The sequence below is a fragment of the Macaca mulatta genome, chromosome 7 (genome assembly GCF_049350105.2).
Source record: "Macaca mulatta isolate MMU2019108-1 chromosome 7, T2T-MMU8v2.0, whole genome shotgun sequence".
NCBI classification, from domain to species: Eukaryota; Metazoa; Chordata; class Mammalia; order Primates; family Cercopithecidae; genus Macaca; species Macaca mulatta.
The window spans coordinates 35,759,749-35,771,876 of NC_133412.1; the positions used below are offsets into that span (position 1 = coordinate 35,759,749).

General features: G+C 47.6%; 1 protein-coding gene and 1 long non-coding RNA gene across 5 annotated transcripts in view; one reads left to right on the forward strand and one right to left on the reverse strand.

Annotated features, from left to right (window-relative positions):
• LOC114679419 (uncharacterized) overlaps positions 1–11,929 on the reverse strand; it is a 295,661-nt gene extending 283,732 nt beyond the window's left edge. For both annotated transcript variants that reach the window (XR_013395614.1, XR_013395613.1), the window contains exon 1: positions 11,578–11,929. This is a non-coding gene — a long non-coding RNA (uncharacterized LOC114679419). The remainder of the gene's footprint in view (positions 1–11,577) is intronic.
• Positions 1–12,128, forward strand: part of LIPC (lipase C, hepatic type) — a 176,666-nt gene that overhangs the window by 55,239 nt on the left and 109,299 nt on the right. The window lies entirely within an intron of this gene.

Here is a 12,128-nt window from a genome sequence, read left to right on the forward strand (position 1 = left end):
GGAAGAATCATGGTTTACTGAAGCCAGGCTACCCTCCCCATTAAAGTCTAGTGGACTGGGCAAGCAGTCAGTTGGGATTCATTACTTGGAGGCCCTGACCCGCACAGGATTGGGAGGCTGTTACTGAGACCCAGGCCTGGAGTGACAGGTAGAGCAGTGGGGTGGAGGAAAGTCAACATATTTGGAGATATGAAAAAGGCAGGTAAGCAAGTGTATTCATTGAGACTTTGGGTCACAAGAATAATAATCCAACCCAAATTAACCTGTGGGGAATTTATTTACTCATGTAACAGAGATGTCCAAATTATAAGCTTCAGGGGCAGCTGGATCTACGACCTTAATAAAGTTACCATGTCTCTTCATTCGCTCCCTACCCCCTCCCTTCATAACACTTCAGAGTGCCAGATTCCTCAGTCCTTAGAATTCAAACTTCTAGATAAGCCATACTTTATCACATACCTACAGCAATGTTCCAGAAATGATTCTAGCCAGGTGCCCACCCCTGAATACATGGCCACAGGCAGGAGAATGGGATCTCTGATTGGCCTGATTTGGGAACCATCCTATCCACCCCTTGGATAGGATCAGCTTTACCCAAACAGGACTGATCAGGATCCATACGGGAGGGTCACTCCATTGGCGGGGGAAATGCCCACAGACCGTGGAGGACTGGCTGTGAGGCACAAGGATGAGGGGAGGCAAGGGCGGCTCCTGCTTCCACAGGGGCAAGCAGGAGGATGTTTCTGCCCTGCTCACACAGCCCTGGCTGTGCACCTTGGGCCCCACTCAAAGGTGTGCTATCATAGCTAATCTTCCTGGGAAGAGCAGACCATGTGAGTGTGGGGAAAATCCTGGGCGGCGTAACAGACTCATTTGTAGGGCAAAGGGATTTTCAGTTAGTTCTGTAACACACTGGAAGATCAACACAACGCTCAAGCATCGTTCCTCCCAGAGGAAGCAGATGGGTGAGATAAATAAAACCAGCACTTTCATTGGCATCCTAGGATGCTCGGGGGCCTATTTTCAAGGCTATGTTAAATACACATTTCAGTGATGCTTTAGTCTATTCCACAGTGATTCTCAGATTGTGGTCCCCAGGCCAGCAGCATCTCCATCCCCTGGGAATTTGTGTGAAAGACAAATTCTCCATCCCACCCGAGACCTACTGAATCAGAAACTCTGGGAAGGGGCCCGGCAGTCTGTGTTTTAATGCACCCTCTGGGTGATTCTGATACAGGCACCAAAGTTTGAGAATGTCTGCCTATAAATGTATTTGATCCATTCCATCAAGTTCAAAGGGACCACCTACTACAAAAACTAAGGTTCCTGTTCAGGGTTCATTGAGCAGTCTGAATTTAGAAGAGTGTAAACGTCAAACAGTTTTCTATTTCTCCCATCCCTACCTTCAGCCATGTACTATCAAGTTATATGCTTCCATTCCTTTATAGCATCTTGGGCAGATTCCTTTAACTTTTGGTCAGTTCGATTATTAAAAGTTACTTTGTTTTATTCTAAAGCCTCAGTCTCACATCTGATTTGACATTCTTCCCTTCATCTTGTGAGCCAGACTCGGAGAGGATGGAATCTGCAGTGGGAAGGGGATCTTTCTGCTCTTTCATTCCTCTTTTCTCTGGAAAACCATGGGGTGGAGTGGGAGGGTGGGGTGAGGCCTGGTCCTGGGACTGCTGCTCCTCATTTTTCAGAGCCCAACCCCTTTGGGGCTGGGAGCTGGTAGTGAGGGAACAGCTGGGGGACACAGAGGTCCTCACCTCTTGTGAGTGGTCTGCTCTTGCTCTGGTTCACTGTGGTGCCATCTGCTGCTGGTGGCCTTGGCCTGTGAAGATGGTAGATGTGGTTTTCTGAGGGTCCTATTGGTATAAGCCCAGCCCATTTATCACTGAGAAGCATAGCTGTGGTCCCTTTTGGCTTCTCCAAAGGTCCATGCCCCTCCTACTCTGTCCTCTTGTACAAAGTCTCAGAAATGACTTGGGTCTTCTTCCCCACCTCTGAGGACTGATGGGAGCTGAGGTGTGGGGACCCATCCCCTCAGGCACACTACTTCATAGTATTTCTTCTCCCAGCTTGGCTAAGCCTCCTCTCTTCAGATGGCTAAAGCAGGCACAACCCCCACATTCCCACACAGCCCCATAAACTCCTATGGATACAGGTCAGTCTCTCTCCAAAACTTCGTCCTCATATCCCCAGCACCAGATGGGACCTAGAATAGCATTTCTGCCTCCTGCAGGCACCCTCATCCTGCATTCTTGGTAAGTGATTCTAATCGATCCCCCAACTTGAACTCAAGAGACTCACAACGGGAAGAACAGAACTGCATTATTCGCCCGGCAATTCCTACACTCCCTCTCCCACTTGTCTATCTACATAGGCTGGGGGAAGGCGGTGATGGGAATAAAGACTGCTTCTTTGAGAGCCCTGGAGTTGGAAGAATGTGGCCCCAATTGCTGGCAAGTCTCATTACAGAATGTGGGTTCCGAACATTGGCGCAGTGGCTCATGCCTGTAATCCCAGCACTCTGGGAGGCCAAGGCAGGTGGATCACTTGACCCCAGGAGGTCAAGACAAGCCTGGGCAATATGGTGAAATCCCAATTCTACTAAAAGTAAAAAGAAATCAGCCAGGCCTGATGTAGTCCTAGCTACTGGGGAGGCTGAGGTGGGAGAATTGCTTGAGCCTCGGAGAGTGAGGCTGCAGTGAGCCATGATCATGCAGAGCAAGACCCTGTCTCAAAAAAAAAGAAAGAAAGAAAGAAAAAAGAAATGGATAAAATGTGGGTTCCTTAGCACCTGGTGGTTCAGCAGAGGTCCTTGTGCCAGTAAGTCCTATTCACTGCCCTCTCACATTTGCTATTTGCAACATGTCTTCACATATATTATCTCAGTTGACCCCACAGTGATTCTGTAAGGTGTTTAACCTACAAGGAAACAGGCTCAAAGAGGTTAAGTGCCAAGCCCGAGGCCACACACACAGTGGTGATGGCGAGATGGGAACCCAGCCCAGTGACTCCTGAGCACCTGTTCTCTCCCTGCTGTTTCATGCAGGTGTCTCAGCCACACTTGTCTTCCAGCTCTGGGTGAACTTGGAGCAAATAACCAGAGAAATAGCTTGTCTCCAAGGCCACAGAGCAGCTGGCAGGGGAGGGTTTGGGGCTTGGAATTTCCTTAGGGAAAACACCAACTTGTTCTGGTCAGTCATGCCCAGTCACATGGGTCCCAGCCATCATCTTCCCAGGCCAAGGTCTTATGTTCCCCTGGAACCCCACTGGCTTTACTCCCTTCCTGGGCTGGAGGAAAGGGTGGGGATATAAGTTGGTACTTCCAAAGCAGAAAGCTGGGTTTTGGGGCTGACAGAGCCGACCTTGAGCTTAAGCTTCATGGAGCACCCAGCCCAGGTCAAATGGGGTCAGGGAGCCATCTGTGCCTTCTGGATGGCTCTGTCTGAATGATTCAGTTCTGCCTGTGGTGGGTGGAAGTTCATGGTTTTACTCCCACATGGTGACTACAGTGCACGGCAATTTTCTAGTCAACAGATAGGGTTGGAGCCTCTGCTACACACAAGAGGCTACTTTCTTCAACTTTAAGACTTCTGATGCTCACAAGATCCTCCATGCCCTTACCACGTGCAGCGATCACCCCCAGGGCCTGGGATTTGGAGAGATGTATCACCCACCTGGGCTATTTTCCCCAGTGAAAATGAAAGCCCTCACCCTCTCACAAAGCCAATTGCTAAATTTTCAAGAATTTTGCAAGCTGATTTTTAAACACAGCCATTATTTTAAAATTACATTATAAAACCTACAATGAAACAAATGTTTAAAATGACAGTAATAAATACTCAAATGTTCTCATTTTACTATTGTCTCTGTCTGTAAGGTTATTTCCATCTGTCATACTGTGTGGTGGAAACACTATTGAATGCTACACCAAAGTGAATCTCTTCCCAACTCCATTATCAGTAACATCACAATGGGAACTTAACAGCAGCCATGATGGTTGTATTTATACATGGAAATTGACAAACATTATAGATCAGGGTTTGATGTATTGTTTTGTTGACTGTGTAAAGCAAGGTTCAGCAAACTTTTCTCTATAAAGGGCCAGGCAATAAATATTTTTCCTTTTGTAGGCCGTAGGTCTCTGTTAAAACTACTCAATTCTGCTATCATAGCACAAAAGCAGCCACAGACAATAGATACATGAATGGACCTGGCTGTGTTCCAATAAAACTTTATTCACAAAAACGTGTGGTGTGCCAGATTTATCAGGCCATAGATTACTAGCCCCTCATCTAGACTTAAGAGAGCCACAGAAAAAAATGTTAGTAATGAAGATTAAACTTAGAACTGTCCCGATTGTAACTAGCACAAAACATTAAGGAAATATTCTTCCAATGCTCAAAAACAATGATTTGATTGAGCAAAGAAATCATGTAATTGTTGAATGACTGAAGTTCCAACATGTCTTTATTTCATTTTTGTCTTCTTCATTAATGTAAATAAACCTGTCAGCCAACCTACACTTCTCATTTGCCACCATAGGTTGAGTAGTGAGACAAGGGTCCAACAAAAATCAGCAGAAGTATTCCATAAAAATCAATTGCTATTTGGAGTTTACAATAAATACTGTATATTTGATTATTATTTATAAATTGTATAATACTCATCTTGAGAGCAATAAAATGCACAATATATGCATGTATGCATGTATATATAGGAATACATTTTCTTCTAGAGAGCCAGTTGCTGAGTATCTACCAATGCACCACTGCCTGAGGGGTGTCTACATAAAAAGAGACCTAACAGCCCAGAGCAGCACTTGTTTAGGACCCAAGGCATGGTCCAGACCCCAAGGAAGGGAAGGGGGTCAGGGATGGATAGACAATCAGGAGAGTTCTCCAAAGTGGTCTGAGAAGGCTTCGTGGGGGAGAGAGAACCGTAAAGCATGGCAGGACTAAATGACAAATGGAGAATGGCTGCACTTCGGACAGGCACACAGCATGAGCTCAGGAGGGGAGACTGAAGTCAGGGACACCAAGAGAAGAGGGTGAGCATAAGGAAGCAGAATGGAATGAAGTGGGGTCAAATATATATAATGGCATGGAAACATGCTATGAGGTTGAGCCAAAAGAAAAGAAAAAGCAGAATGCAAAATTTTACATTTGCATTAAGGAAAAAATACGTTAGAAGAAAATGCACTTAAATAAATTGCTCTGGGTGATAGGATGATAGCTGATTATGTATTCATCCTCAACGCTTTCCTGTACCTTTCTGTTGTACAGAAGTTGTATTACTTTGATATTCATGGGGAAAAATAAGCTTTTCCAGTACGCAGGGCAAAAAGCACTGAGCCAAACCTGAAGCCATAGCTAAGGACAGGGCACATCTCCCCTGATGCAGCCCAGAGGCCCCTGGAGGGAGGCGCTGGGGAGGTGAGTAGAGACTAGGGGTATCAATCCTTCCTGGGAGGACTGCAGGAGCACATGGGTAGCCACTGCTAAGGCCTCCTGCCCCCATGGGCCTGAGTAGCCCTGTCCACACTGGGGACCTGACCCCAACCCCACAGCCTTGGGTAGATGTCTGTTCTCTTTGCAAAGGTCCCCTGCAACCCATCACATTCATAAAGGCAACAAATTGGGGGAAACGAGAGGTCCTCTGTCTTTTTAGGGCTTCACCATTGCCATTTTCCCAACTGAAGAAATATATACACATGTTTAAGTATACTTTACCATGCCTAGAATGGGAAAAATGAAAGTTATTCTAGAGAACATCTCGCTCAACTCGTTTATTTTACTAATAAAAAAATAGAAACTAAGGAGGCCAAGTGGCACACCCAGGAACACAGAGCTATGTGAGAACTAGGTTTCAGCGGAGATGACACCCAGGGCCGGGCACCTCCTTTGTCACCATGCAGGTATCATCAGACAAGCCCACAACTCAGCACTGGGCGATGTGGGCTGAGCAGCCCTTGGCGTCGAAGACATGATTTTTTTATTTTGTTTTTTGAGACGGAGTTTCACTCTTGTTGCCCAGAATGGAGTACAAAGGTGCGATCTTGGTTCATCACAACCTCCACCTCTCGGGTTCAAGCATTTCTCCTGCCTCAGCCTCCTGAGTAGCTGGGATTACAGGCATGCACCAGCACACCTGGCTAATTTTTGTATTTTTAATAGAGACGGGGTTTCTCCACTTTGGTCAGGCTGGTCTCGAACTCCCGACCTCAGGTGATCCGCCCACCTCAGCCTCCCAAAGTGTTGGGATTACAGGTGTGAGCCACCGTGTCCGGCAGACACGATGTATTCTAAGCGCTCCTCAAATTTACCTGTGGACAGCAAGAAGGCCTACAAGGCACCCAGTTTATGATATGCCACTTGGCTTCTTCAGGGCAGAGCTGCAGTAGCAGTACTTTTTTCTCTGTGTACCACACCCCCTCAGCATACAAAACCACTTCTGCCCCACCCATTGCTGAATGGGACCTTCAGATGCTATCTTCTCCATAAAGCTTTTCTAGACTCAGGCCATGTCATTTTGTGGTCAATTACTTTCATTATCATTGTGTTTATTCCCCCTAAACCAGCCAGACAATCCCATTTGGTAATCGAAAGAGCCAGTAGCTCTGGCTTGGTCATTTCCTCCACAAAAACCTGACTGAACTGGATATATGCTGAGAATTTCCATCTTGGACATAAACACTTTTCTGCCTTCCGTGATTCACACAATTCCCTTTCCACTCTATCCTGGGCCCCCTGTCTCCATCCTGCCCCCGATGCTGGCTCTGCAGGCATTTTCTGCATGGCTTTCTGTGTATATGCCGCATGGTTAGTCTTAAATCACGCGCCCCCAGAGTGCAGAGGAGATACCAGTTCATACTTTTTCTAATCAGGAATATATGTTGCTAGAGGATTAAGAAATACATTTTCATGAGCTAGACGATAACAAAAATTAAATGGCAAAAGTCCTTGCTGTCCTCAGTAGCTAGAGAGCTTTAAAAATAAATACATAAGCACCTGTTTCCGTTTTTTACTCCTACAGAGGCAGGGAAATTGCTGGAGAGAAAAAAAAAAAAAATGTAAGCCCATATATTCTGTACTGTGTCCCTTGGAAGAAGAATAAAATTTTAAATGGGGTCATCAGGAAGTGCTTCCTAAATGTGAAGTTCACAAACTGAACTTTGAAGTTTAGCAATGGACTTCCCCTGAGCAAGGTCGGCTTAGGCTATTGTTAGACCAGCAGCTGAGCCTCACCCACCACGTCCTTCTACCTCTTGCAATTAAAGCACAGCCCAGGCAGGTTTTTCTTAAATGGGATTTTTCTTTATGTTGGTGCATATGTTGTTGTTATAATAGCAGGGACGTTGTCCTCATTCCTGGCTCTTTCCTCCAAGTCAAAACATTTAGAATGACACCACCCAAAGAATACGTCTTATTTGAGGCTTTGCTACCTCTAACCCTTCCCACCTCTAACCTTTTCCCATCTTTATCCCCGTTATCTTGGGTGCTTTCGGTTTTTAGAGACCAGCTTTCCACCAGGGTTAAATAACACTCTATGCTTTCTTTCTCCATCAGAAATCAAAGAACCCCCCGTTTCTCAGCTGTTGCTAGCAGAATCTGGTCACCCCTCTGCCCCTCAAAATTACACATCTTATACAACTAGCCCCTGTCCCTGCACCATTCCTGTCCCTTGTCCTTAATGCTGGTTTCCCAGTAGAATAGGAAAAAGGTTTTGCAAAGGGCTTTTTGCCACTATCTCTTTGTTCTTCAGATGATTAAGTTGTGTGTTAAGTGGGAAAAAAGTACATTAGGTCAACCTCAAAATCTGCCATCGATAATATCAGAGTATGTCCATGGCTTTATTATTTTTCTAGTGAAAATTTAAGAAAAAAAGGTGCTAGGTCATAGGATATTGAGAAGGCGGTATATCTCCCCATGTAATACATTCCGAGAGGGAGAGATGGTAGCCATTCCTCCTATTTTTTTAGGTGAGGTATGTATTTTCTAGTTCTGCCGGGACAAAAACAGCTTTCAGTCACTGAAAGCCAAAGGCCCAGTGGACATCAGAAGGAGCTGGCCTCCCTCACTGCAAGACGACCTCTGGGAAGTCTAGTCAAAGCCCAGTGAACCTTTGGCTTTTCCCAGCAAGCAGGAACTGACATAGACTGTGTCTTTTATAGAGACCTCACTTTGGAGAATGCTTAATGAGGGGCAAATATTCGCTGGTCAGGTTGAATTTTTTTCCTTTGCTAAGCTTGAGTGAAAATCTTCTGGAAAATAGACTTGGTTTTTTTGTTCTGTTTTGTTTTGTTTTTGAGGTCCCCTAGAGAGCTCACAATAAATACACAAATCAAAACAAAGCTACAAGTACACAAAAAGTCTCAGGCTTGGTCCAGATTTTCAGGAAACCAGTAGTTTCTGGAGGAAGTCCCACCCGCTCCTGAAAACAGAAAAAATAAACAAGAGAGTCCACCAGCGAACACGTATTTAGTCTTCTCTGGAGTCATATTAAGCAATTTTTACGTTTATGGAAAAGCAAACAGTGCCCCCGCATAGGGCGTGGCCCACACTGGGATGGAAAACCAGCCTTGTGCGCTCTGCACCGTGTTCTGGTGGTTTCCGCAGCTGTCACAGGAAAGAATCCACACCCGTCCCCAAGGACGCCTGCACGGGAACACATGCCCGCTTCATTACCCCTTGGAGGAAGGACAGAGGTATCTGAGGGATTCCCAGCCCTGGGCACTCCTCGCAGCTTCCTCCTTCACAGGCGGGGCCCTGGGAGGCCCTGAGTGGGGCCACTGGCTTCCTACGAGATCAGAACGGCAGCCAGTTGGTGGGTGCAGCAGGCTCACACCCGGTAAGCACGGACCTCTCCCTTTTTCCTAAGAAGGGAAAACAACTCTCAAGGCTCACCCTGGAGGCCCACAGGGAAGGCTGTGTGGGTCCCGTCCTGCAGCTTCCGAGCGCTCGGTGGACACGTCTGAGCACCCCGTAGGGCTCTGCTCTGAAAGTCCTTTCAGCTCCCAGTGAGCACTGCTCCAGCCGATGAACAGACCCAAAACCCTTCCACTCTGGGCGCCTCGGCCCCACCCACCACCTGGCGTCTGTCTTTAAGGATGTTTACAACAGAGTTCTGAAATAAAGTTTTGGCTTCTTCCTGGAGTTCTAACTCTGCAGGAGAGGCAGTCAGGTGGGATTTTGAGGAATTCAGGAAGTAGAGAACAGCTCATGGTGAGAGGAAGGGCTGGGGTGACTTGGAATGTGGATGTGCAACAGGAAACGTGAAGGCTGGATGGGAGGCAGCCTGGGCACAGTTAAGGTGGGCCCCGGGCTGGGGATGGCCCCCTGACCAGAGAGTAGGCTTCAAAATCTCAGCCTCGTACTGTGTGTCAGACACTCTCCCAAGCCCTTCACTTAGGTAATAGTCACATCTCCCACCCTCACTCTCACCCTGTAAAGGAGCTCTTAGCATAACACTGCTCTCCACGGCTGGGAACCCCAGGCTTCGATGGGTGACATCACTTGTTGAAGGTCACTCAGCCAGTAAGGGCGAGGCTGGGCTGCAAACTCAATGGCCCACCACAGAGCTCACACAGGACCATTTGCTACTCGCCGTGATGTTTTCCAGGGAGAGTTTAGAGAAGCTCTGGGGCTGGGAAAAGAGGGCAGCTGTCAGAGAGGAAAGCGCAAGAATGAGGAGTCGGGAGACCCAGAGCTCAGGAACAGACTTCCTTGGCCTGTGGACTAGTCCAATAGCCTCTTTAGCCCTCAGTTTTCTCACCTGCAAGAGGACGATGGGCCAGATTGGTGCTTTTCTGAGAGAAAGTGCTAGTGGTTTAGAGCAAAGGAGTTATCCAAACCTGGCATGTAAGAGGGCTTTGTTTGGGTTTGGTCCACAGGATGGTTACAGTGGAAGGAAGAAAGCCACCAAGGCCAACTGGAAGATGTGCAGAAACCCAGAAGTGAGGTGAGGAGGGCAATTCTCAGGTGCAGAGCTTAGAGTGGTCACTGCTGGGAGGGAGAGGTCATGATAAGACCCAAGAAACACTTCAAAGGACAAACTAACAGCATTTAAAGATTGGCTGCAATAGTGACAATGATAAAAGCTAACATTTACTGAAGGCTATACCAGTTATCCCACCAAGTACTGAACTACCAATCCTCACAGCAGGCCACTGCAGGAATGATCATCATCATCGATCCCACTTTATAGATAAGGAAACTGAAGCTTATAGAGGCAGAGACACTTGCCAAAGCTGGCAGCCCCCGGAGCCAGGATTTGAACACAGTCTCGGTACAGGGCCTATGATTTCTTTGTTTTTGAGACAAAGTCTTGCTCTGTCACCCAGGCTGGAGTGCAGTGGCTCCATCTTGGCTCACTGCAACCTCTGCTTCCCTGGTTCAAGTGATTCTCCTGCCTCAGCCTTCCGATTAGCTGGGATTCCAGGTACGCACCACCACGCCAGGCTAATTTTTTATTTTTTGTGTTTTTAGTAGAGAAGGAGTTTTACCACGTTGGCCAGGCTGGTCTCAAACTCCTGACCTCAAGTGATCTGCCTGCCTCGGCCTCCCAGAGTGCTGGGTGAGCCACTGCACCCAGCCACCTATGTTCTTAATCCCTGTGCAACTCTGCCTACTATCTGTGTGCAGAAGAAAGCAACAACACTCCCCTCCAGGACTCTGCCTTTCACACCCATTGGCCTCTTGGATGCCCTTGTCTCCTCCTGGTTCCGATTCCCTTCAAATTCCAGCTTCTCCTTTAAATTTCACACCTTATTCTGTGCACGCCTCCACACCTGCCTCATGCTGTTCCCCCACCCCCACCTCCCACCCCATCCCACTCCCACAGTTCAAACCTGCTCCTAGAAGTCCTGGAAAGTTTCTCCCTCGTCCTCAGTCCCACCCATCACACAGTCCGCACTGCATCATCCAAGTTACATGCCAAATGTCTGCACCCCTCTGTGTCCGAGTGAGGCCCGCCTTCCTCTTCGCTTCTGTCATCTATTTTCCTGTTTCTCACATGTATTACACTGTGTTCATCATGTCTATTGTTGTCTGCTTGTTCATATTTCCACCTTCCCTGTAGGATCGTGTGTGCTTTGAAGGCAGAGAGAGGCTGGGCCGTAGTCTAATCTGTGTGCAACAGATGGCATATAGTGGATGCTGGAGAAATGCTGATGACTGCATTGACATGATTGATTGATTGGATGAAATGAATGACCACAAGAATAAATGAACATCGGGATCCAGGAAAGGTGTCCTTCTGGCACCAACCCTATTCTGTCCCCCTAAACAGTATTACATTTAGTGTTTATGATAAAGGCTTTCGGCACCCTCTCGAAGAGTTGGTACCACTGGTCCACTTTCTGCCCTGCCCTTAATCCATCCCAGTGGTTTAGACACTCACACATACATTCTCTCTTTCTCCTTCCCTGACTGGACCCCAGACCAAAGCCAAAGAAATAAATGTTCCCTTCTCCTGCTGTGTTCCCACTTCGACAAATGAATCCTCAGCATGAGAGGAACCAAAGCCAGCACCTCAGAAGTCACGCTCCTGTCAGCTTGGTTTGCTCACCTGCACACAGCCCTTGACTTCCTCCCCCTGTGTGGGAGGAGCACAGTCCTGACTCAGAGGCCACTCCAGGCAATCCTCTCCTCCCAGGCAATCCTTCAGGGAACCCATTGGCTGAGCTCTGGCCTCTGGGCAGAGGGAGCAGGCCTGTGGAACCCTTTCCAAGACCAGCTGAGCTCTGCTGGTCCGCTGGGCCCTGCCTGCAGAGACAGGTTGGTGGAGTTATTCTCGGTGCTCATTAGCGCTGCACAGGCGTTTGGATTATTCCTTTATCATTAAACGGCCCCCAGAACACTGCAGATTCATCCCTGCTTTTGAAGTCGTAAGAGACTCCAAGAAGTTGATTCCAATCTCTTCTCTCCCAGCATGGACTCCTCCTGGAGCAGCACTGGGGGTGTCTGGCTGCTAGAGTGACAGTCAGGGACCACTCCCCTGTGAAAGATGATATTATGCTTCTACTGCACACCCGCAAATTGGGATGGTGTTTGCCTCCCAGCCTGACTGCTCTGTTCTCATCTTCCAGGGAGGTGGGAGGTGGGAGGGGAACTTATGTG